General features: G+C 41.6%; 1 protein-coding gene across 1 annotated transcript in view; it reads right to left on the bottom strand.

Moving 5' to 3' along the window:
* Positions 1–24,405, bottom strand: part of LOC138082842 (transmembrane protein 45A-like) — a 110,584-nt gene extending 86,179 nt beyond the window's left edge. Inside the window, exon 1 of the mRNA XM_068976250.1 lies at positions 24,108–24,405. The gene's annotated coding sequence lies outside the window, so the exon portion shown is untranslated. The remainder of the gene's footprint in view (positions 1–24,107) is intronic.
* Between the last annotated feature and the right edge of the window lie 1,121 nt (positions 24,406–25,526).

The raw sequence follows: 25,526 nt of genomic DNA, 5'->3' as shown, positions 1-25,526 counted from the left end.
TCCCAAATCACTCTTGATTTCATGAGCCAAAAGTCATGAAGACTCACTGAAGCAACAGGAAGGAAGTGGAGGAATCAAGAGATACTCTTGTTTACTGGAAATTGAGTCCAGTACCCTGCACGGGAGCGCTCCTGGTACCTCAATAAAAGCCAACTATATCCAAGCCAGATGAGTCATCCTGTGGCCCTAGCCAGGAAAGAAGTTTCCCTCAAACACGCCGAATTTCACAGTCACTTTTGAAATGCAGGTCAGCCTCTGCAGGTTGAGAGGAATCTTCATATCGCTAAAGGGCAAGAGCCATAGCTGACAAGCTACCAATATGTACTGATTTTTTTTTTTTTCTCCTTTCAACATCATGTCCTTCACTCTTGTGCTCTCCTCTGAAATCCCTCTAGTTTATCCCAAATGTAAGAATTTTACTTGCCCTTCTCTGCAACTATAACAAGACAGATTCTAAAACAGTTATTCTGTGGCCTCACCAAGAAGCAATGAGAGCAACCTACCCCCCCCCTCAAAAATCATGACCCAAACGCATCCTCCTCAAAGGGCCTGTATCATGCAGTGTGCATAGCTGTGCCTGCCCCCGCCCCCGCCCCCTCACCGCCCTCAGGACCAGGCAAGTGGCCACATTTCTACCACCAGACATGAAGGGAAGTAACAAGAAGCTCTGTACCCCAATAGAGGTTCCCTGTTGTGGGAGCATCCCATCTTGCTGGCTTGTCAGCCCATTCCAAAAGAACTGAAGGTTGCTTACAAAGATTAATAGAGTTGGCAAAATAAAATAAAGAAAATCATAAAAATGGGAAGTTGAGGGGCTTGCTTCTTCTGGATTGGGAGTGAGGAAGACTGGTAACAATCTAATGGTCTCTAATTTCATTCCTCCCTACTTGAATCTGTCCCTTCTTTACTGATCTTACCTGATTCTAGCTCTCTTGGCAAAGTCACACAAAGATCCCAACTTGCTGAATTCAATAGCCAGTTCTGTCCTCAGCTCACTTGAGCCAGTAGCAGAAATTCAAAGAGCGGATCAAGGCCTTTTGCTGGAAAATACTCTTCCCCTGTTTTTCCTCCTCTCTGGTTCCTCCTTCTTTTCTGCTTTCTCCTATCTCACAGGTCCTAAAAATTAGCAAGTCCTCAGGCTCAGTTTTTAGAACTCTTTTCTACCTGCCCTCAGTACTGGGGGATCTCATTCTGCTCCACAGCATGAAGTACTATATCACCACTCCTAGATTTCTATCTTTAGCCCTGCCTTCACTGCGTAACTCTAGACTCCCATATCCAGCTTCCCACTCAGCATCTCCACTCAGATATCTGAAGTGAAACAGTGAAGTTGCTCACTTCAAAAAAAGAAGTGAGTCACTTGTCTGACTCTTTGGGACCCCATGGACTGTAGCCCTAAGAGGTTCCTCCATCCATGCAATTTTTCAGGCAAGAGTACAGAGTGGATTGCCATTTCCTTATGCAGGGGATCTTCATGACCCAAGGATCAAACCCGGGTCACCCGCATTGCAAGCAGATGCTTTTACCATCTGAGCCACCAGGGAAGCTCAGATGTCTGACATACACCTCAAATCCCAAACCATCCAAAACAGATCTCCTAACATCCCGGACCAGACCTGCTCTAATTTTCCCCACTCAATGACAACTTCATCTTTCTGGTTACTCACCCCCACCACAGTTAAGGATGATATAGAGTCATCCTTAACTCCTCTCTTTCTCTCACTTCTTACGTCTAACCCACTAGAAAATTCTGCTGGCTCTATCTCCAAAATATTCCCCAGGGCTGTCCACTCTTTACTGCACCCTGGTAACCACTTTCATATAGGTCTGGGTTATTACAGTGGTCTAACTGGACTCTGCTTCCACCTCTGCCCTTCACATTTTTCTCAACATAGGAGCCAGTGTTACTCTATTGAAGTATAAGTTGGGCCCAAGTTTTCACAAGAAACTTCATCAATTCAGTTCAGTTCAGTCGCTCAGTCATGTCCGACTCTTTGCGACCCCACGAACCACAGCACGCCAGGCCTCCCCATCCATCACCAACTCCCAGAGTCCACCCAAACCCATGTCCATCGAGGCAGTGATGCCATCCAGCCATCTCATCCTCTGTCGTCCCCTTCGCTTCAGAGTCCCAAGTGATTTAGCCCGTCGCTCCCCCAGCCTCTTATCCTCTCCTCCACCAGCCGCACTGGCCTCCCTGTTTCTCCTTGCACACCAGGCTTGCCTCCACCTTACAGCCTTTGCACTTGCTGCTTCTCCTTCTTGAAATGCTCTTCCCCTTATCTCCTCTAAGTCTTTGCTCAAAAACTTTCTCAAGGAGTCCTTCGTGATCATCTTATTGAAAACTACTAAGTGCCTCAAACCCCATACCCTTTTCTTGCTTTACTTTCCCATAATAATTCCCATCTAAACTACTACAGAATTCCCTGGCTATTTCATTGATTGTGTTGCCCCTCACTCGAACAAAAGCTTCATGGATGTAGGATTATTTTTTCTGTTTTTCTTTTCTTCTTAATCGTTGGCTCCAGAACTGTGCTTGGCATATAATAATTTGGTACGTAAGTGTTAGAAGTCAATGCAAATGAAAAGTTTCTTGCTCTTTTACACTAAAGATTACTATAGAAATGGTGAACTAATTTTTGACTGTGTCAAACCAATTCTCCCTTCATAGTCATTCATCATCCTTGGTCTGAGTAGCACCTTGGACTTGAGGCAGAAGGTTTAAGGATTAAGAAACAAAACAAAGCCTTGTTTTAAAGCCTTTAAACAAAGCCTTCATGTCTTAGTCAATGCTGAAAATTTGCCAACAGAATAAAAAAATCAATAGACCATAACCTGACAAGTTTCTGTCAGTTTTACACACATACACACATCCAGTTGCACACCAAAAGCAACTAGTAAGAAAACACAATATTAAAATTTACTACACTTTCACCTCTACCCACACTCCCCACAGCTCATGAGTGTTGAAGATGTGCTGTTCAGTAGCTGACAATCCTAGCAGATGCTGCTTTAATGCTTGAGAAAGACAAGCATCTTTTACCAGCATCAGCCTTGGAACAGCTCCAGAGAAATCCTTTTTCTTCCTCCCACTCACACATTTCTCCCTGGGCATGCATGGTATACATTGCCAGTGGCCTCCACCTCCATCCAACCTACAGAAACCTGGCCCATAACACCCTGTAATTGTCATCAGACAAGCAAGACTGAGTGTCACTCCACTATGCATGCTCTCTGTTTAGCAGAAAACACTGTCCTTTGCAATCAAGGAAGCACTCCCCAGCCACTGTCAGCAGGTGCTTCTCCAGGTCCTGAGAAGGATTTACAGCCTTTATGCCCACTCTCACCAAGTCTGCCTCCTGACTAACCATTTCTATGAAACTGCTCAGTCATCCAGCTTAGGTAGCCAATGTGTAAGCACAGGAATAGTGGAGGCTTCCACAGGGATAAAGCCCACCCATGACCCTGCTTCTCTCTCCTGGGCCAGTCCACCAAGCCAGGCTACTCACACCCATTCCCACCCAAAGGAAATAGATAAAAGCTGCAGGGTACAGCCCTCACCTGTGCACAGCCTATGAAGATTAAGAAAACTCAGGAAAGAATATTCACAATCATTGCTGCTGGTTTCAATATTTGGACCCAGTAGCCAATAAGAATATTTCTTAGATCTTGCTTTAAAAATAAATTTTACACATGTATGTGTAAAATGCACCCATGAAATTGAGGTTATGCTATCAAAGAACCATAAAACAAAGTAAACCAAGGAGATGTAGAAAATCCTTCTTTTCCAAGTACGGAAGTACCACATGTTGCCCAGACCTGAATCATTCTTTTAATTAGAGGTTCTAAGTCAGTATAGAAATGCTTTTAGAAAGGGAAAAGAGATCTCTGAGACTCTCCTCTTAAAGGAGGTTAAATATGCCATCAATTAAGATCAAAGAATGGGTAGCAGTTTCATTAGGTGTTTATCTGGATACATAAACTTGGAGGAGGACGATCAGACAGGTTCTTGATTTTATTTTCTCCCTCTTGTGACACCTGAGTGACCCTGGAAGAATGAGGCAGAAACAGCTAATAGATTTGTATGGCCAAGAACAAAATGAAAATGGGGGGCCCCTTGTTTATAAATTGTTGGGATGTTCACAACAGTGACAGTAGAGCATTAAACCAAGAATGAAGCGCCCTCATCTAAAACTGGACCCTGTACAACTGTACACATTGCACAACCATGAAGCTGGCTCTGAAGACAAAGAATTTCTCTTCTGGTTGTTGAGCAACCTGCATGGAAACTACAGTGGAAAGAGATGCTCTGGGCATCATTCAGCCTAGGCAGAGTGTCTGGAAAGCTCCATGTCCCTATGAAGCATCACTCCATGCTGGTATCACTTGGAGAGAAATTCCTGCCATCTGATAAAATCCTGAATTGTACTCACAAACATGGTTGTTTCCTTAGAGACGCAAAAGCTTTCTTCTCCTGGGACTAAACAGACATTTCTCCAAAGAAGACATACAATGGCCAATAGGCACAGGAAACCATACTCAACTATTAGATACTCAATTATCAGAGAAATACCAATCAAAACTACAATGAAGTACCATCTCACACTGGTCAGACTATCCATCATTTAAAAGTCTATAAAATAACAAATGCTAGAGAGGATGTGAAGAAAAGGGAACTCTCCTACATTGTTGATGGGAATGTAAATTGGTGCAGCCACTATGGATAATAGTATGGAGGTTACTTAAAAATCTAAAAACAAGTTACCATATGATCCTGAAATCCCACTCGTAGGCAATATCCAGAGAAAACTATAATTCAAAAAGACACATGCACCCCAGTGTTCATAGCAGCATCATTTATAATAGCTAAGACATGGAAACAACCTAAATGTCCATCAACAAATGAATGGATAAAGATGTATTATATATACACACCATGGAATAGTAGTGTAGTGTTACTCATTCAGTCATATCCAACTCTTTGCAACCCAGGGATATTCCCAACCCAGGGATCAAACCTGGGTCTCCTGCATTGCAAGAAGATTCTTTACCACCTGAACCACCAGGGAAGCCCCAGGTGGAAGACTACTGCTACTGCTGCTGCTGCTGCTTCTAAGTCACTTCAGTCGTGTCCGACTCTGTGCGACCCCAGAGACAGCAGCCCACCAGGCTCCCCTGTCCCTGGGATTCTCCATGCAAGAACACTGGAGTGGGTTGCCATTTCCTTCTCCAATGCATGAAAGTGAAAAGTGAAAGGGAAGTCGCTCAGTCGTGTCCGACTCTTAGCGACCCCGTGGACTACAGCCTACCAGGCTCCTCCATCCATGGGATTTTCCAGGCAAGAGTACTGGAGTGGGGTGCCATTGCCTTCTCAACCATAAAAAGGAATGAAATAACGCCATCTGCAGCAACATGGGTAGACATAGAGACTATCATACTAAATGATATGTCAGAAAGAGGAAGACAAGTACCATATGATATTATTTACTGTAGACTCTAAAATATGACACAAATGAACTTCTTTACAAAACATAAATAGACTCACAGACATAGAAAACAAACTTATGGTTACCAAAAGGGAAAGGGAAGGGAGAGATAAATTAGAAATTTGGGATTAGCAGACACAAAGTATTATATATTAATATAAAACTAACAAGGTCTTACTGTATAGGTGTGAGTGTGTATATATATATATATATATATATACACACACACAGACAAAAATGTGTATGTATATATATATATACATATATACACATAACTGAATCATTTTGCTGTACACTAGAAACTAACACAACATTGTGAATCAACTATACTTCAATTTTTAAAAAAGCTTTATCCCCCAGTAATTGGTATTTACTTATTTAAGATTGACTGGGCCCCAATTAACCTAATCAACTGGATTGATCTGAAAAGAGCAATCTTTCAGGGTGGGCCCAGTAAGAGATTTGAGTGCCTGGAGGCAGAAGATTTCTTATAATTTTGGTTAAAGAAGAGATCTCTTTACCCTAACAAGTTGGAAGAGACTTCTTTGTTCATCAGCCATTGGAAATGGTTAGATTTTATAAGAATTAGTTACAAAAAAATATGACTCAACCGTATGGCTGCTGTTGTTGTTTAGTTGCTAAATCACATCTGACTCTTTTGCGACCCCAAGAACTGTAGCCTAATGGGCTCCTCTGTCAATGGGATTTCCCAGGCAAGAATTCTGGAGTGGGTTGCCATTTCCTTCTCCAGGGAGATCTTCCTGACCCAGGGATTGAACTACATTGCAGGTGAATTCTTTACTACTGAGCCACCTGGGAAGCCCAACCATAGGGCTAAGGAAAGTAAATTAGTCTTCAAGAAGATTTCTGACAAATGTTTTAGGTTGGCTCAGTTGTTTCCTTTTTCTCTTTCTGTGTTTTTGCTAACTCTCCCTCTTCATGTTTTTCAGGCTCTCAGTTGGAATAACCAGCAGGCCCTCCCTTTTCCATCCACCATCACCACCCTCAATCAATATTCACTCATCCTGTGACCAAACGGCCCCTCTAATACATTAATTTCAGAAACGTGGTTAATGATGAGATGGACTAGAGGTGGAGGTGAGCCTAACAGAAGGCCAGTGGAGAAACCTCAATTAAACTAGTCTTTCTGCAAAGGATACCACTGCTTTCTCCAATACTAGTCTAATGGCTCTTTCTATAAGAGTAAGATGCTCAGTTATGTAAACTAACTTGCTAATCATTTCTTCAATGACTTAAAACACCAAAAAATATTCATTCACCTTTATTCTTGCTTTCTTATTCAACATAGACTCAGAATTGCCCGTGATGAATTGCTTCTCAAATCATACCCACAGGAAAAAGAGAAAAGGATGAGTTTCGGTTTGAGGATGATAAAGAAGAAGATACTTCTCAATATCACTTGTTAACTAAAACATGGAAAAATAAAGGGATGATGTGACAAAAAATGAAGGAGAGATGATATTCTTGCAGATTTTCCTGAAATTGTACTTTTCAGGCCTAAGTTCCCTCATTAACAATACTCCATCCCAACTCGCCATGTGCTTTGTGATTCAGCAGTATTACTGAAGGGTGTGCACCGAAAGGAAAAGTCAGAGGCTTCACTGTGCTCAGTGTGAGAGTCAACACTGTTTTCCATGATACACAGAACCACTGTGCTCTAAGTACAGGAGCAGGTGTTTAACACGACAACCCAAATCTTTTCTTTTCAGAACTAATTTCATCCCAGTGTCAGGATACCTCAAAATCCACACATCCACTCAGTTGACCTTTCTCTGTTTTTAACTTTTCAAAAATATCTTTCAAGACAGGAAAACAATTCGGTCCTCTTAATTTATATATATATATATAATTCAGACCTAGAGACACAGACAGACAGAAAGTGAGAGGATGAAAACAGATATTCCATACAAATGGAAATCAAAAGAAAGTCAGAGTGACAATTTTCATATCAGACAAAATAGACCTTAAAATAAAGAATATTATAAGAGATAAAGACACTACATAATGATCAAGGGATCAATCCAAGAAGATGACCTAACAGTTGTCAATATTTATGCACCCAACATAGGAGCACATCAATACATAAGGCAAACAGTAATAGGGCATAAAAAGGGAAATTGATGGTAACACAATTATAGTAGGGAACTTTAACACCCCACTTACACCAAAAGACAGATCATCAAACAGAAAATTAATAAGGAAACACAAGCCTTAAATAACACATTAGATCATATGGATTTAATTGATATCTTCAGGACATTCCAACCAGATGCAGAAGAATACACTTCCTTCTCAAGTGCACACAGGACGTTTTTCAGGATAGGCCACATCTTGGGTCACAAATCAAGCCTCAGTAAATTTAAGAAAAATTGAAATCATATCAAGCATCTTTTCTAACCATGACACTATGAGACTAGATATGAATTACAAGTGATTAAACAACACATTTCTAAATAACAACAGATTACTGAAGAAATAAAAAGGGAAATCAACAAATTCCTAGAACTGACAACAAAAATGTGATGACCCAAAGCCTATAGGATGCAGCAAAAGCAGTTCCAAGAGGGAGGTTTAGAGCAATACATTCCTACCTCAAAAAACAAGGAAAACAACAGACAACCTAACTTTACACTTAAAATAAGTGGAAAAAGAAGAACAAAAATAACCCAAAGTGGCAGAAGGAAAGATAGCTCAAAGATCAGAGCAGAAAGAAATGAAAAAGAAATAAAGGAATCAGTAGTAAAGATTAACAAAACTAAAAACTGGTTCTTTGAGAATATAAACAAAATTGACAAACCATTAGCCAGACTTATCAAGAAAAAAAGGGAGAAGAATTAAATCAACAAAACTAGGCATGAAAAAGGAAAGGTTACAACAGACAACACAAAAATACAAAAGATCATAGGAGACCATTATGAGCAACTATATGCCAATAAAATGCACCACCTGGAAGAAATGGACAGATTCTTGGAAAAGTTTAACCTTCTGAGACTGAACCAGAAAGAAATAGAAACTATGAACAAACCAATTTCAAGCACTGAAATCAAAACTGCTATCAAAAATCTCCCCAAAACACAAAAGCCCAGGGCCAGGTGGCTTCACAGGTGAATTCTACCAAACATTTCAGTTCAGTTCAGTTCAGTTCAGTTGCTCAGTCGTGTCCGACTCTTTGCAGCCCCATGAATTGCAGCACGCCAGGCCTCCCTGTCCATCACCAACTCCTGGAGTTCACTCAAACCCACGTCCATTGAGTCAGTGATGCCATCCAGCCATCTCGTCCTCTGTCGTCCCCTTCTCCTCCTGCCCCCAATCCCTCCCAGCATCAGTCTTTTCCAATGAGTCAACTCTTCGCATGAGGTGGCCAAAGTATTGGAGTTTCAGCTTTAGCATCATTCCTTCCAAAGAACACCCAGGGCTGATCTCCTTTAGAATGGACTGGTTGGATCTCCAAAAATTTAGAGAAGAACTAATCCCTATCCTTCTGAAACTATTTCCAAAAATTCCAGAGGGAGTAACACTTCCAAATTCATTCTACAAAGCCACTATCATCCTGATACCAAAACCATGACATCACAAAAAAAAGAAAATCGCAGGCCAATATCACTGATGAACACAGATGTAAAAATCCTCAACAAAATTCTAGCAAAGAAAATTCAACAATACATTAAAAAGATGTACACTGTGGCTGATTTGTGTCAATGTATGGCAAAACCAATACAGTATTGTAAAGCAAAATAAAGTAAAAATAAAAATTAAAAAAAAAAAGATAATGCACCATGATCAAGTCAGGTTTATCCCCAAGGATGTAAGGATTTTTCCAATATACACAAATCAATCAATGTGATACTCTATATTAACAAATTAAAACATGAAAACTATGTGATAATCTCAAGAGATGCGGAAAAAGCTTTTGTCATAATTCGGCACCCATTTGTGATAAAAGCTCTTCCAAAAATGGGCATAGAAGGAACCTACCTGTACATAATAAAGATATTATACAACAAGCCCATAGCAAACATTATTCTCAACAGTGAAAAACTGAAAGCATTCCTTCTAAGATCAGGAACTAGACAAGAGTGCCCACTCTCACCACTATTATTCAACACAGTTTTGGAAGTCCTAGCTATGGGAATCAGAGAAGAAAAAGAAATAAAAAGGAATCCAGATTAGAAAAGAAGAAGTAAAATCCTCACTGTTTGCAGATGACATGATACTATACATAGAAAACCCTAAAGATATTATCAAGATATTATAAAGTACTAGAGCTAATCAGTGAATTTAGTAAAGTTGCAGGATATAAAATCAATACATAAAAATCATTTGCTTTACTATACACTAGAAAGAGAAATTAAGTAATCAATCCCATTTACCATTGCAACAAAAACAATAAAATACCAAGGAATAAACCTATCTAAGGAGACAAAAGAGCTGTATACAGAAAACTGTAAGACACTGATGAAAGAAATCAAGGATGACATAAACAGCTGGGGAGATATTCTATGCTCCTAGATTGGAAGAGTCAATACTGTGAAAATAACTATACTACCAACTGTAATCTATAGATTCAATGTAATCCCTATCAAGTTACCAATGGCATTTTTCAAAGAACTAGAACAAAAAGTTTCACAATTGGTATAGAAACAAAAAAGACCCCAAATAGCAAAGCAATCTTGAGAAAAAAGAATGCAGCTGGAGGAATCAACCTCCCTGTCATCAAGACAGCATGGTACTGGCACAAAATCAGAAATATAGACCAATGGAACAAGATAAAAAGCCCAGAGATAAACCTACACACCTATAGGCATCTTATCTTTGACAAAGGACTCAAGAAATTGAATGGGGAAAAGAGTTGTTTCAATAAATGGCGCTGGGAGAACTGGAGAGCTATGTATAAAAGAATGAAACTAGAACACTTCCTAACACCATACACAAAGATAAACTCAAAATGGATTAAAGACCTAAATGTAAGACCAGAAACTATAAAACTCTTAGAGGAAAACAGACAGAACACTGTATGACATAAATCACAGCAAGATTCTCTATGACCCGCCTCCCAGACCAATGGAAATAAAAACAAAAATAAACAAGTGGGACCTAATTAAACTTAAATACTTTTGCACAGCAAAGGAAACTATAAACAGGTGGAAAGACAACCCTCATAAAGGGAGAAAATAATAGTAAATGAACCAACTGACAAAGGGTTAATTTCCAAAATATACAAGCAGCTCATAAAACTCAATCCCAGAAAAACAAATAACCCAATCAGAAAGTGGGCAAAAAAACCTAAACAGACATTTCCCCAAAGAAGACATACAGATGAAACATATGAAAAACATATGAAAAGATGCTCAACATCACTTATTATTAGAGAAATGCAAATCAAAACTACAATGAGATATCACCTCATACTGGTCAGAATGACCATCATCAAAAAATCCACAAACAATAAATGCTGGAGAGAGTGCAGAGGAAAGGAACCCCTCTTGCACTATTGGTGTGAATGTAAGTTGATTACAGCTACTCTGGAAGACAGTATGGAGATTCCTCAAAAAACTGGGAGTAGAACTACCATATGACCCAATAATTCCACTATCAGAATACTGGAGTGTGTTTCCATTTCCTCCTCCGGGGGATCTTTCCAACCCAGGGATCCAACCTGTGTCTCCGGCAGATCCTACATTGCAGGCAGATTCTTTACCACTGAGGCACCTGGGAAGCCCTAGGCACATACCCTGAGAAAACCAAAATCGAAAAAGGCACATGTACTCCAGTGTTCATTGCAGCACTATATACAACAGTTAGGATATGGAAGCAACCTAGATGTCCATCAACAGATGCATGGATAAAGAAACTGTGGTATATATATATAAATATACACAATGGAGTATTAGCCAAGTATGAAAAGGAACACATCTGAGTCAGTTCTAATGAGGTGGATGAACCTAGAGCCTATTATACAGAGTGAAGTAAGTCATAAATAGAAAAACAAATATTATATATTAAAGCATATATATGGAATCTAGAAAGATGGTAGCAAAGAACCTATTTGCAGGGCAGCAGTGGAGATGCAGACATAGAGAAGAGACTTATGAACACAGGCAGAGGGTAGAGAGGAAGGGGAAAGTGAGAGGAATGGAGAGAGTAACATGGAAGCATATACACTACCATATGTAAAATAGATATCTAATGGGAATTTGCTGTATGACTCAGGGAACTCAAACTGGGGCTTTGTAACAATCTAGAGTGTTCTTGCCTGGAGAATCCCAGGGACGGGGGAGCCTGGTGGGCTGCCGTCTCTGGGGTCGCACAGAGTCGGACACGACTGAAGCGACGCAGCAGCAGCAGCAGCAGCGACAGCAGAGGGGTAGAAAGGGGTCGGAGGTGGGAGGGAGGTTCAAGAGGAAGCGGACATATGATACCTATGGCTGACTCATCTTGATATACAGCAGAGGCCAACACAATATTGTGAAGCAACTATTCTTCAATTAAAAATAAATAAATTTATTTTTTTTTAATCTTGAAGAACTTCTAGAGTGGCATGAAAATTTGATTTCCAATCCCCAAAATAATATACACAGAAAACAGGAGGGGAAGAATCCCAACTTAGCCTCTACTGAATCCTGTGCAGTTTCTGGGTAAATGAGATCCTGGAGAAAGCTGCCAACAGAAGGACAATTATGGGTTTTGGCAGAAGAGCATGAGAGTAGAGGGCAGAGACAAAGCGGGAGATGGAAGCAGAACTGAGACTGAAGCAACTCAAAGGCTTTCAAGGGTTTCCCATTGTCAAGCAGATTTTCATCTCAGGGAAAAATAAGCTCCCATCTGAGAGGCGATCAGAATGTAACTGCTTATCAGGGCACAGTACTTTGACCCACTCACTCCACCCTTTCTTACTCATTATCACTCAAGCAGAAATAAAATAATGCTAAAAGCAGAAAGAGTAAGGACCTAACAGAAGCAGAAGAGATTAAGAAGAGGTGGCAAGAATACACAGAAGAATTGTACAAAAAAATGTCTTTATGACCCGGATAACCATGATGGTGTAGTCACTCACCTAGAGCCGGATATCCTGGACTGGAAGTCAAGAGGGCCTTAAGAAGAATTGTTACTAAGAAAGCTAGTAGAGGTGACTGAATTCCAGCTGAGTTATTTCAAGTCCTAAAAGGATGCTGTTAAAGTGCTGCACTCAATATGTCAGCAAATTTGGAAAACTCAGAAATGGTCACAAGACTGTAAAATGTTAGTTTTCATTCCAACTCCAAAGAAGGGCAATGCCAAAGAAACTCAAATGCCATACAATTGTGCTCATTTCACATGCTATCAAGGTTATTCTTAAAATCCTTCAAGCCAAGCTTCAGCAGTACCTGAACGGAGAGCTTCCAGATGTATAAGCTGGGTTTCACAGAGGCAGAGGAATCAGATATCAAACTGCCAACATTCACTGCATCATGCAGAAAGCAAGGGAATTCCAGAAAAACATCTACTTCTGCTTCACTGAGTACACTAAAGCCTTTTACTGTGTGAACAAAAACAAACTGAAGAAAATTCTTCAAGAGATGGGAGTAAAAGACCAGCTTTCCTGTCTCCTGGAGAAACCTGTATGCAGGTTAGAAGAAGCAACAGTTAGAACTAGACATGGAGCGACAGGTTCAAAACTGGGAAAGGAGTATGTCGAGGCTGTATATTGTCACCCTGCACGTTTAACTTAAATGCAAAGTACATCATGTGAAATGCTGAGCTGGATAAATCACAAGCTGGAATCAGGATTGCTGGGAGAAACATCAACAGTCTCAAAGACGCAGATGATATCAGTCTAATGGCAGAAAGTGAAGAGGAATTAAAGAGCTCCTTAATGAGAGTGAAAGAGGAGAGTGAAAAAGCTGGCTTCAAACTCAACATTAGAAAAACTAAGTAGCTTCTCATGTGAAAGGTTACATATTATGCAAATTAAGAACAACAGAGCACTTTCAATTGTGTGGCTTTCCTGGGCATCTTTCCTTCAAGCAATGCTTTAGAAATTCAGATCACATTCCTCTTGGAGGCCATCTTCAACACATGGACTCTATGTTCACCATAGAGGCAACAGAGAGGTGGTAGAGAAGGCTTAACTGGTTTAAACCAATCAGATGGCCCTATCTATACACAAGACAAATAGAAAATACAGTTGTGTGACCTGAAAGAAAAAAAACTAAGATCATGACATCTGGTCCCATCACTTCATGGCAAATAGAAGTGGGGAAAGTGGAAGTACTGGCAGATTTTCTTTTCTTGGTCTCCAAAATCATCACTGATGGTGACTGTAGCCATGCAATTAAAAGGCACTTGCTCCTTGGAAGGAAAGTTATAACAAACCCAGACATCATATTAAAAAGCAGAGAGATCACTTTGCTGACAAAGGTCCTTACAGTCAAATTTATGGTTTTTCTAGTAGTCATGAATGGATGTTGCTCCATAAAAAAGGCTGAGCACCAAAGAATTGATGCTTTCTTTCAAATTGCGGTGCTGGAGAAGACTCTTCGGAGTCCCATAGACTGCAAGGAGATCATACCAGTAAAACCTAAAGAAAATCAACCCTGAATATTCATTGGAAGGCATGATGCTGAAGCTGAAGCTCCAACACGTCGGCCACCTAATGTGAAGAGTCGACTCATTGGAAAAAACTGTGATGCTGGGAGAGACTGAAGGCAGGAGAAGGGGGACCACAGGGGATGAGACGGTTAAGATAGCATCACCGACTCAATGGACATGAACCAAACTCAGTGGACAGCAAACTCCAGGACACAGTGGAAGACAGAGGAGCCTGGTGTGTTGCAGTCCGTGGAGCCACAAAGAGTCTGAACAACAACAATAACAATATGCCAAAAAGCAAAACCAGTTACACCTACCACAATTAACAACTGTTAGACTGTATCAAGTTCTTCTGTGCATTTCTCTCCAGAAACCACAATCTTGGTCCTTGACTACATCTTCCAAACAGGCTGAAGGTCCCAGACATGTGCAGGAAGACAGGAAATGGTCCTAAGCTCATCAAGTGAAGACAGAAAGCCTCACCCATGCTCTCCTCATCTCTCTCACTGAAAAACACCAGAGAGAAATGGATCCTCCTCCAATCAATGCTGATTGAAAGGAAATGAAAGTGATAGACTTTTTCCATCCACCATCTAATGCTGCAGCTGCTGTTATTATTATCACTATTAAATACTGCAAGCAAACTGTTTCTGCCACAAGAACCATCATAGAGATCGTGAGAATACTGACCAATATGCATCCCTGTATTCCTGCTGTAGTAACCCAACCCACAGTCCAGCCAACACTGGGAATAAAAGTAAGGTTTTGGAAGACTTCTGATCAAGAGCCTCCTTTTCAGGTGAAAACGTGATCTTAAGACCTCTGCTTTAAAAGAAAAACTGACTTCCAATTTTTTCTAAGACTGACCCTTTAGCCCCAGTCCTTCAAAGAAAGTAACATTTTCATCAAATGATAGTAGTGACATCTTGTCATTATCTTCAAGTAAGAGCGTTCTTACTTCCTTACAAATTGATTTGGGACACAGTGTTTTAAGAAACATATACTTTTCCACCATCCAAGAGACTTATAAGAAGAAAAGCCACCTATCTGCTCAGGCAGAATGGGAAAGGATGGCAAGGTGCTTGGTACCAGTCAAACTGAAGAACACTTGTTTCTTCAAGTAGCAAAGCATTAAAGAAGAGATACCCAGAAGACAGTGTGTCAGACTGAACTTCTAGGCAGCAATGAATCAGCAAAACACACTTGGTGCTTGGTGACCAAATTAAAAATTACCTAATCTCGGAGGAGAAGAGACAGCCCAGGCTCGAAGTCTGGAGGTCAGTTATTGACCTCGGAGCATTAAGCTCATGCATGACCCCAGAGTAATCTCACTAACCCAACCTCAAACTGCGAGTAGCAAATTCAAAGTTTGACTCTTCAGCTTCAGTTCTAACACAACACTGGTACACTCCTGTTTAATTTCAGAGGCTTCTGGTTCTAGACCCTGGCTGAACTCACCCCTTACACCTGTCAGCAGATCTGGGACTCCCTGGTTTGGCCCTTACTGCTCTCTAAGGTGTTTGATTCCAAGTCATCCATCAGCCTTAGAGAATCAGCCCCACTTCACCAGCCATTGCTCCCAGCTCCAATGCCTGGGGCAGATACATGATATACTGACTGAGCTTACCTTCCCATAAGCCAGTGCCAAAGTTGGAGTTACCAAACACAGGAAACATATTTAAAAAACAATAATAGACATGAAAGAGGAACTGCTGTCTCAGAAGCCAAGATAAATATCAACCCAGACCATGGTTTGGCAGAGTAGGGCACGTTATGTACAAAATGTTACACTGAAGGACTCAACTGTTTGACTTCGTAATGGTACAAAAATGTGTGTGGAAATACACCTCTAGGTCAGTCAAGGATGGTGTATTTCATTTTAAACACAACCGCTTGACTATTTTGGGGTGCCAGACATTGTGAATTTTGTCTTTTTGGGCACTGGATATTTTTTCATATTTCTAAATATTCTTGAGGTCAGTTCTGGGATTAGTAGGTGACCTGGGAGCAGTCTGCTCCTCTCAGGTATCACTTTTTAATGATCTGTTAGGCATGTCGGGAGCAGTGATCAGTGTAGGGCTAACTATTCCCCATATCTGAGGCCAGACCTTCCTGACTGTCTGTCCAGTACTCGTGAATTATAAGTTTTCCAATCTGACTGGAGGGAACAAGCAATATTCCCAGACTTTTGTGACTGCAGGGCACTGCTCTCCACCCTCTCCCTCATCTTTGCACCCCTCCCGCCACTCTCCAGACTCCCGTGGTTGACTCACTTACTCTTATGAACACATGAGGGGCCTTCCTGCATGTTTCCAGCAACCCCTCTCTGTGCAGGTCTCTTGGTTCTGGAGCTCAGTCCTGTGAACTCTGGCCACCTTGGTTTCCTGGGCTCTCAGCACCACCTCTCAACTCAAGGAGTACGAGTTCCACCTGGGGCTCAGCCTGGACCCTCTCCCAGGGATCAGCTGGAGCAGTTGGAGTGTTCACCTCTTTTTAATTTCCTGGATATCATTTCCCTCCCATTGCCTGATGACCAGTGTTTCAAAACCCATATATTGCTTCATATATTTTATTTGATATTTTTTATTATTTCAGGATAAGAATAAATCTGGCCCTGTTACTCTATCTTGGGCAAAAACAGAAATTCTTTCAAATTCAGTCAACTTAGCACTCAACACCAATATTATTACACAGAAAAGATACCACTTTAACCTGAGTTTTTCAGAATGAGGATCTTGAGGCACCGACCCAAGAATCTCCTATAAAGCTTGATAAAAGACACATTACTACTTCACATCCTCAGACTACTGAATATACTTTTTTTTTTTTTTGGCCACTAAAGGGATTCCCCAGAGAAGGCAATGGCAACCCACTCCAGTATTCTTGCCCGGAGAATCCCAGGGACAGAGGAGCCTAGTGGGCTGCCGTCTATGGAGTCGCACAAGTCGGACATGACTGAAGCAACTTAGCAACAGCAGCAGCAAAGGGATTCCCAGGTGGCTCAGTGATAAAGAATCCACCTGCAAATGCAGAAGATGCAAGAGACGCAGGTTCGATCCATGGGTTGGGAAGATCCCCTGGAGTAGGAAATGGCAACCCATTCCAATATCTTTACCGGGAAAATTCCATAGACAGAGGAGCCTGGCGGGCTATAGTCCATGGGGTCACAAAGAGTTGGACATGACTGAGCATCAGCAAGCACACGCACACCAAAAAAATTGAGAATTGTTTTCATTAACATGCCAGTTCATTAACAAAAGACAATAAAATCCTCTTCTGAAAGCTGGAAATCATTAGAATAGGTAATGGGTTTAAAAGGCAAAGAGAATACTGGAAGTCCAGCCTGAAATGATGTTGACCCTCCAATACCTCTTCCAGCTATATAAGCATGCTATGTATAACCCATGTCTCTCCATGGCCACATGAGCAATTTTCGAGCTGCTGCTTTCTCATTCACTGCAACAGCAGTGCTCCATTTGGAAACTGGAAAGCAATGGTGAGATGGGGAAAGACTCATGACTGTCTCCACACAGATAGCCTCTGGATGGTAAGCGCCCAGGCCAAAGCCAAAGCTTTTTCCCAGAAGGCGTGTTTCTTCTAAACTCATTGAGTAACTGTCATGCTCTCCACCAATGAATTCTCATCAACAATATCAACAATCACACTATCAATCTTTTATTTTCTAATCTCAAAAGCAATTGGAATGTCCCCTGTACCATCCTGACTCACACCAGCCCCATTTCTGGGAAAGGAAACAAACAGCCTAAAAGGCTTGTATAAAGTGTAAATACAATCTGGACATCATGAGGCCAAGTTTATCAGAGGAGAAGTAGATTGCATTATTCGAGCAGTGTGTGAGTGTTAGTCACTCAGTCATGTCCAACTCTGAGACCCCACAGAATGTAGCTTGCCAGACTCCTCTGTCCATGGAATTCTCCAGGCAAAAATACTGGAGTGGGTTGCCATTCCCTTCTCCAATGGATCTTCACAACTCAAGGATCGAACCTTAGTCTCCTAAATTGCAGGCAGATTCTTTACCATCTGAGCTACCAGGGAAGCCCTATTTGAGCAGAGTTGCTCACAGGTCTTCTCTGGGACTTAGTATTGGCCATCTCACTCATTTTGAAACTAGTGGCAAAGTTATTGCTACTGGAGAACATGAGAGAAGCACCAGTCCAAGCCTGAGCTTGTAGATGAAAGAACAAAACAAGTATCTCACACCTCAAATCATTATGTGGCCTCTACCTGAACCTACTTTTTTTATCCAAAGTCTGACTACATTTCATTAGCATTGGGAAAAGATGGGGCAAGGTGGAGATGGGTGGATGAAGGCAGAGCCAGATTACCTTTCCGGCCATGGTGAATATCAAAAAGTGGCAACCAACAACAGGTGCTTCACTCCTGAGGATAATATTACACATGGCATAAAGCATTCAGACACTGCAAGGAGGTTATCCTGTGCTTAAATCCTGATTTCATCACTGTGTGACCTTGGAAGAGTTACTTAACCTCTCTGGGCCTCAGTTATCTCATCTCTAAACTAATAATAGCCTCTACCCCATAAGACATCCATGATGGTACAAGAAGAACCCTGAGAAGAGCTGACACCTAATAAACTGTCACTCACTTAGCCATTAGTTGTTTGTGCATCTTTCTGTGAAGAAAGAGCTTTAAAGTATGATCACAGTCACATAACCTCTTTCCTCCATAAAACACAATACAGTTCATGAAGCCCCATTACATACAGGACTTCATGAATCCTCTCTTAGAAGTAGAGGGAGAAAGGCCTGCTTTTCTGATGAGGAAAAGGAGCCTTAGCGTCTGTATGGGGTTTTCCCATTTGTCCCAGGAGGATGATCTCATTCATCCTCATTGATTCATTCCTCTGCTCCCCGCAGTGCAAACAACAGTGGAAAAGTCACACAAGCAATAAGGGAAAAGCCAGATCACCCTGCTCTCCCACAGTCTGTCTTCATGCCATTGGTGCAAACAAACTGAGGGCAGAGAAGGAGGAGGAGAAGTGGCCCCAGAGGTGGAGACGCTGGGCTGTCAGTCCTCCTTCCTGCTGGCTTAAAGGCAAGAGCTTCTAGGTCCCTGACCCCAACACCCCCATTCTTGCTCAACAAAACCTTCTCTCTCCTCCATATCACTCCCTCTTCCTCAGGCCTTTGTCCTCAAGGTTCAGCTACCACGTGATTGTGGTATGAGCGTTTTTCACGACTTTTCCTTCTACATTAACATTTTTTAATGTTGTTAAATTTTCATTATTTATTTAATACAAAGTGTCCCTAAATCTGTCCTAAATGTGCTCCTTACTACATGATTCTCTCTATGCTGGCTTTTCCCCCTCTTCCTGTAACAGATGTTGACAATCTAGTCTGGCTTATAGAGAGAGGAAGCGAGGTTCAAATAACTGGAGAACCACTCTCTGATCTAAAGGAAGACTTTATATTTGAGTCTTCAAATATAAAGGACACATCAAAAGAAAACAAGCTGTTAAAAAAATTTAAGTCCATACCTAGACATATCAAAGTGAAATTCAGAACTTTATACTTTGTTCATTTAAAGTGTGAGGATAGTAATTTAATACAGGGCTACCTGGAAATGAGGGATGTCATTTGAATTTTATGCAAGTAGTTGCTGTTCAGTTGCTATGTCATGTCCTACTCTTTTGGGACCCCATGAACTATAGCCCATCAGGCTTCTCTGTCCATGAGATTTTCAGGCAAGAATACTGGAGCGGGTTGCCATTTCCTTCTCCGGGGCATCTTCCCCACCCAGGTATCGAACCCACATCTCCTGTGGCTTCTGCATTGGCAGGCGGATTCTTTACCACTGAGCCACAAGGGAAGCCCTCATGGGGTTAAAGCCTCAAGAATAAAAATACTTTCACTAAATATCGAGAATAATGTTTGACTAAATGCCTGGATACTATAGCCTGGACAAATTGACACAAAAAATAAACTTTGCAGATGGAAATAACCCAAATGTCCATCAACATTTGTTTTGGATGAACAAAATGTGATATATATGTACAAAGAAAAATTATTAAGCTTTAAAAATAAATCAAATTAAGACACTATAATCTGGGTGAACCTTGGAGACATATGCTAAGTGAAATAAGCCAGTCATAAAAAGACAAATACTGTATAGTTTCACTTATATGAGATAACTTGAGTAGTCAGATGCATGAGAAAGAATGTAGAATGGTTGCTGCCAGAGGCTGAGAGGACAGGGGAAGGTAATAGAGAGTTAAGGGTTAATGAGGACAGAGTTTCAGTTTGATGAAAAAGTTCTGGAGATGCACAGTGGTGATGGTTGCACAAAAATGTGAATGTACTTGACGTCACTGAACTATACACTTAAAAATGGTTACAAAGCCAAATTTTATGTTATGTTTTTTACCACAGTAAAAAATGATCTGCTTACATGTATAGGCTTTGGTATGATGCAGACACCATGCTAAATGTTTTCTACTGATTTTCTCTTTTAGTGGCCTTGATATCCCTATTTTATAGGTAATAAAACCTCCAAGACAAAGTGACTTATGCTAGTAAGAAGCAAGTATCAGGTTGAAACCCTCAGTCTGACTCCAAAGTCCATGTGCTCAGTCAGTGTGCTAGACTGAAAAGAGTGACTACATTAAGTTAATAAGATAAAAAGAAAATTAAACTGTTTTTCAAGAAATATTTTAAAGTTGATTCACTATATTAAAAAATGTAAGATTGAATTCCCAAAATTCAAATGCAGACTGGGTATGACTAATAACAGGACCCCGCAAATAGTCCTACGTTTACCCTCACCATGAGTTCTTATCCCAAAACCACAGTGTCTCTAGAAATAAGAAACAAACAAACAAACAAGGATTCACAAGTAACAGGAATAGAAAGTGTACCTGGCATCTGCCCCATTCTTCCACAAGCCTTGGGACATTTCATTGTTTCTCTGTATTTTCAAATAAAACTACTGTGGTTCTATTTATATTTTAAAATTATATTCATGTTTAGATCTACACCCATGAGTAGACTCTTGGAGAAGGACTGGAAGGATACAGACCAAACTACTAACAAAATTACTTCTGGAAAAACTAGTAGAAAGGGAAGAAGGCAGGTAAATAAAGGGGAAATCATTACTTTTGATGCTTGTGTACTCTGTTTCAGCTTTTTAAAGGCAACAATGATTCACCTGATATTCCTGAAAGTCTACCGTAAGTCCAAGGTCTATGGTAGTTCTGTTCAATCAAGATGAAAAGACAGATGATTATGTGTAATGAGCTCCATCTAAAAATCAAGTAAAACATCTCCAGATGAGATGGTTGAATGGCATCTGCTGCAGTCCATGGGGCAGCAAAGAGTTGGACAAAACTTAGCAACTGAACAACAACAATAAAACATGACCTGTCTGCATAGGCAACACATCCATACACAAGACTCATGTTGATATTCTGGCCACTCCTGGGAAATTGTACCAACTCCACTCCTCCAAATGGTTCCCCCACTTCCAGTGATCCTCCTTGCATGGACTTCTTGACTACTTCTTGACATACCACTCTGATGTATTATACCCAAGGCAGCACAGACTAATGGTTAAGGCTTGGGCTCTAGGGGATGCAAGAAGAATAAACGAATCATCCAGGGGAAGAAGGACCTTAAAGATCTTTTTATAGTTGATGGCACAGAGAAGGCCATAATGGCTCAAAGTCTTGGCCAAGGCGACACAGGTGGTCCACAGCAGCATCAGGGCCAGACCTGGGTTCCCTCTGACACAGCTCAATGCTTCCCAAGGAAGAGACAGCAGAGCTCTCCAAACTGACTCTCCACTGAGGTGAATACTACAGGTCTTATCTTCTTCAACAATTGTACATCGTAAGGTTATAAATATTACCATGTGAATGCTCGACTCTCTTAGCAACATAAAAAGGGCTTTCCAGCACACACTGTGTATGTAGAGGGTTGGGGATGGGTGCAACAATCACAACCATGTCAAAGACTTTAGAGTGCAGCCTGCATCTGAAACGTAGCCTGAGTAATAATCCAGGATGCCAAACCACTTCAGCAGAGCTCCAAGACAGCCACCACAAGAGTGATTCCAAGAGTGGGACCCAAACTCACTGGGCAGTCCTTCAAGGCCCTGAAGGGGGGCGGCTGGAGGTCACAGAAGCAGTGGAACAGATAGGGAGGGTGTGCTGGGCAAGGGGCAGAAACTGGACTCCAGAGATGGATCATTCCAGAGACACCTCCAACTATGCAACTGCCACCAGTTCAGCTTGCCACTTCCTACCAATCTTACCTCCCAAGCCTCTCCTTCCCCACAGGCTTTCCCCACCACCCTCTCCTACCTCCCCCTCCCCCACTTTCCATCTTTCCGTCTACTAACTTCTCATGAATTATCCCTATCACAATCCAATGTCCTGAGGATAGATTCACACTTTCTAGCCTCAATGCTTCTGTCCATGCTTTCCCTTCCTCCTAGAATGCCTGCCACCTTCTGTTCTAGGATTCCTCTCCCCTCAACCAAAGCTGTTTGTCAAAATCTTTCCCAGAAATGCCAACCTTCCTATAAAACCATCCTATAAGTTCTCTTTCCCAGAACCTTCTGGATCTTTCTAAGGTGCTTGATAAATTCTACCTCACTCTCCTCTCCAAACTCTGTCTCCCTTACAGCCATACACAAGGCCCCATTAACAACTGGTCTGCACTCAGTAAACCCTAGGCGCTAGTGTAGAGGTCAGAACGGTGGCTGGGAAAACAAGTGCAGCAGGAGAAGCTGAGAAGGGAGCCGGTGATAGGTAATATTATCTCCACATACAGAGGATGGAACTGAGGTGAGATGGACTGAGTAACTTCCTCAAGATCAAACAGGAGGGTTTTGAATTGAACCAGACCAGCTGGCTCTTTATACTGATCCTTGCAACACTGCTCCTTCTAAACCTCCAGCCCTGAAAACCACTTCAACTCTTCCAACCACAGTGTGCAATGCTTTTCTGAATCAAAAACGCACTTGTAATTAAGGCACCTACTGCTTTCTAAGTCAGAAATTAAAGATTAATTCTGGCCACAAATGCCACAATAGTAAATAATATCTGATAAGGCCTCAAATCTAAAACATTACTTAAACAGAGACAATTGTAGATGTCTAAGATAGAATGAGCCTCAGGCCATTCACCTAGCTCAATATTTGCCAACATTTCCATTTCTAAATCCTGAAATAATATCAGAATTATGTGGAAGCACAAAGACCTAATAACCACTCTGAATATTATTTTGATTTATGGGATTAATACATAACATTGATGCTATTTACTGATGTACATAGGGATGTACATAGTGATCTGTACATAGTGGTCATAATATAACATTATTGATGTACAGAGTGGATATACATTATTGATGTACATAGTGGCACATAGTGCGATTAATATATAACATTATTGGTGTACATAGTGGATGCACAGCATCTCTAAACACACGTTTAATGTGTTTCTTAATGATCAACGAAGAATTTGTGCCTACCACTATGAGCAGGAGAATACAGAAAAGACATTGAGCTTCATTCACATGTAAGTGAAACAGTAACTACCTAAAACAATTCAGGATTTAAATAATTTAGTATTAAACATCTTACTTAAGAAAGTAAAAGTTTCGTTAGTTGTGAATAACCCAGATAACTTTTCAACCCTCTACCAAAACAGAGTGTAGGGGATGGATAAAAATACGGGCTCTACAAATGTATACACTGTTCTCACAGAAAGAAAACAGAAAAATAAAGTTATCGGTAGTTCAACTTTGAATTTAGAAGAGGCTTTTAACAGGAAAGCAGTTAAATTTGTTCCCAGGAAATTTTTTAAAATAGCATACAGATGCCCCAAAACTAAAGTGTTACCAAAGAAGTAAAGGAAACGAAGTCTGTTCAGTTTGTGGCAGCTAGCGGTATTCTCTCCCTGATGAAGAGAGGGCTAGTGAGAACAGGAAAAGACGCAGGGTGGAGATCACAGAGGGGTAACAGGATATCCAACACGTATCCAAAACTTACCCAACTCAGTCTTAATACTAGCTTTCCCACTTCGCCAGTTTTAAATCGGACAGCTGCTGGGCTTTCGTTGTTGCTGTTTCTGTCCTTTGGATCCCAGAGCCCCAAGAACGTTTAACGAGTAGGATGGGATCTGGCCCCCTCTCGCATTAGAGGGGAAAAGTTTTAAACTTGGATTCCAGGTTGCTTCATTGGGAAAATGAATAATAATAAGTGGCTGCAAGGAGAGAACGTGGGAGACGTGCTCAGCTGACGTCGGCCCGAGAAGGGGCAGCACAGTTCCCCGGCGCAGCTGTCCAGATGTGTCTCATCTGATTCCCTCGCGGGGCATGAGTCTAGGCGGCCGCCGCTAGCAGAAGCTCCAGTTCATTGGTCTCTGGGACTCCTCGCTTGCCGCCTATTGGCGGGTTAGCCCGCCACTCCCGCGGGCCTCAAGCCCCGCCCCCCGCCCCCCGGGCTCGCTCGCTGCATCCTTGGAAGAACCTGGAAGTGGAGCGCGGGTGCTGATGTGGCACTCGGCGGCCACTGCGGGGCCGGGAGGGGCCCGGGCCGAGAGGGGTCTTCCGCACCAGGGCTAGTCCCGGCCCTGCTTCCTTTTACTCCCACCCTTTCAGGTGGTTAGGCTGGTTTCTTTAAACAGTGTGATTTCAACCCGTTCTTGGGATGAAATTATAGGCGCGCCACGCGCTGGCTTAAATCCCCAACATTTCCGAGTGGAAGGGACTGGGGCTCCGAAATGCCCACGCCCCTAAAGGGCCTCAAACCACGTCTCAGAACTTCACTCTCCCCTCTTGATCCTGGGAGCAAAAAATGAAATTCAAAAGCCTTTTTCATGGGGACAGTATTCTTTTGTTGGAGGAAAAAAACTTAATGAACCCTTCACTGAAGTCCTCATTAACTAGAGAAGTTGTTCTTTCTGCAGAAAGGCCCAGGGTTGATTATGGGAGGGATTTGGAAGACTTGGTTAGTTTCAGCTGGGTGATGGTAGTTGTAGGAAAATGAAAAAAACTTTGTTTTGTTCTGTGAGAATGTAAACAGGACAGCAAAACGATGCTTTGATCCTGGGGAAACTGTTGAAAGATTAATTAGTCGGGGGGAGTGTCTGCAAACCAATCACCTTTACAATTTGAGGATGTTGACAGAAATGTGACCTCATTGAAACATTAAGATGACAAGAGCTACACGCATTGGGCCACACACCATGGACTGTGCCAGGTCTTCACTAAATTGCTTTACCTGCATTATGTTTAATTCTTACAGCCACCCTATGAAGTAGATATTAAAATTATCTCCACTTTCAGATGAGGCTACCAAGACACAGACCAGGCAGTCTATCGTAGCACACCACCAAGTTTTCCGATATGTGTTCACATCATGCGTACATAAATTTTCAGGCCATTTGCCAGGAGTAGGTGGGTCAAA

The sequence above is a fragment of the Capricornis sumatraensis genome, chromosome 1 (genome assembly GCF_032405125.1).
Source record: "Capricornis sumatraensis isolate serow.1 chromosome 1, serow.2, whole genome shotgun sequence".
NCBI classification, from domain to species: Eukaryota; Metazoa; Chordata; class Mammalia; order Artiodactyla; family Bovidae; genus Capricornis; species Capricornis sumatraensis.
The sequence above is the reverse complement of the archived record's forward strand: the minus strand, read 5'-3'. Positions and strand labels throughout refer to the sequence as shown.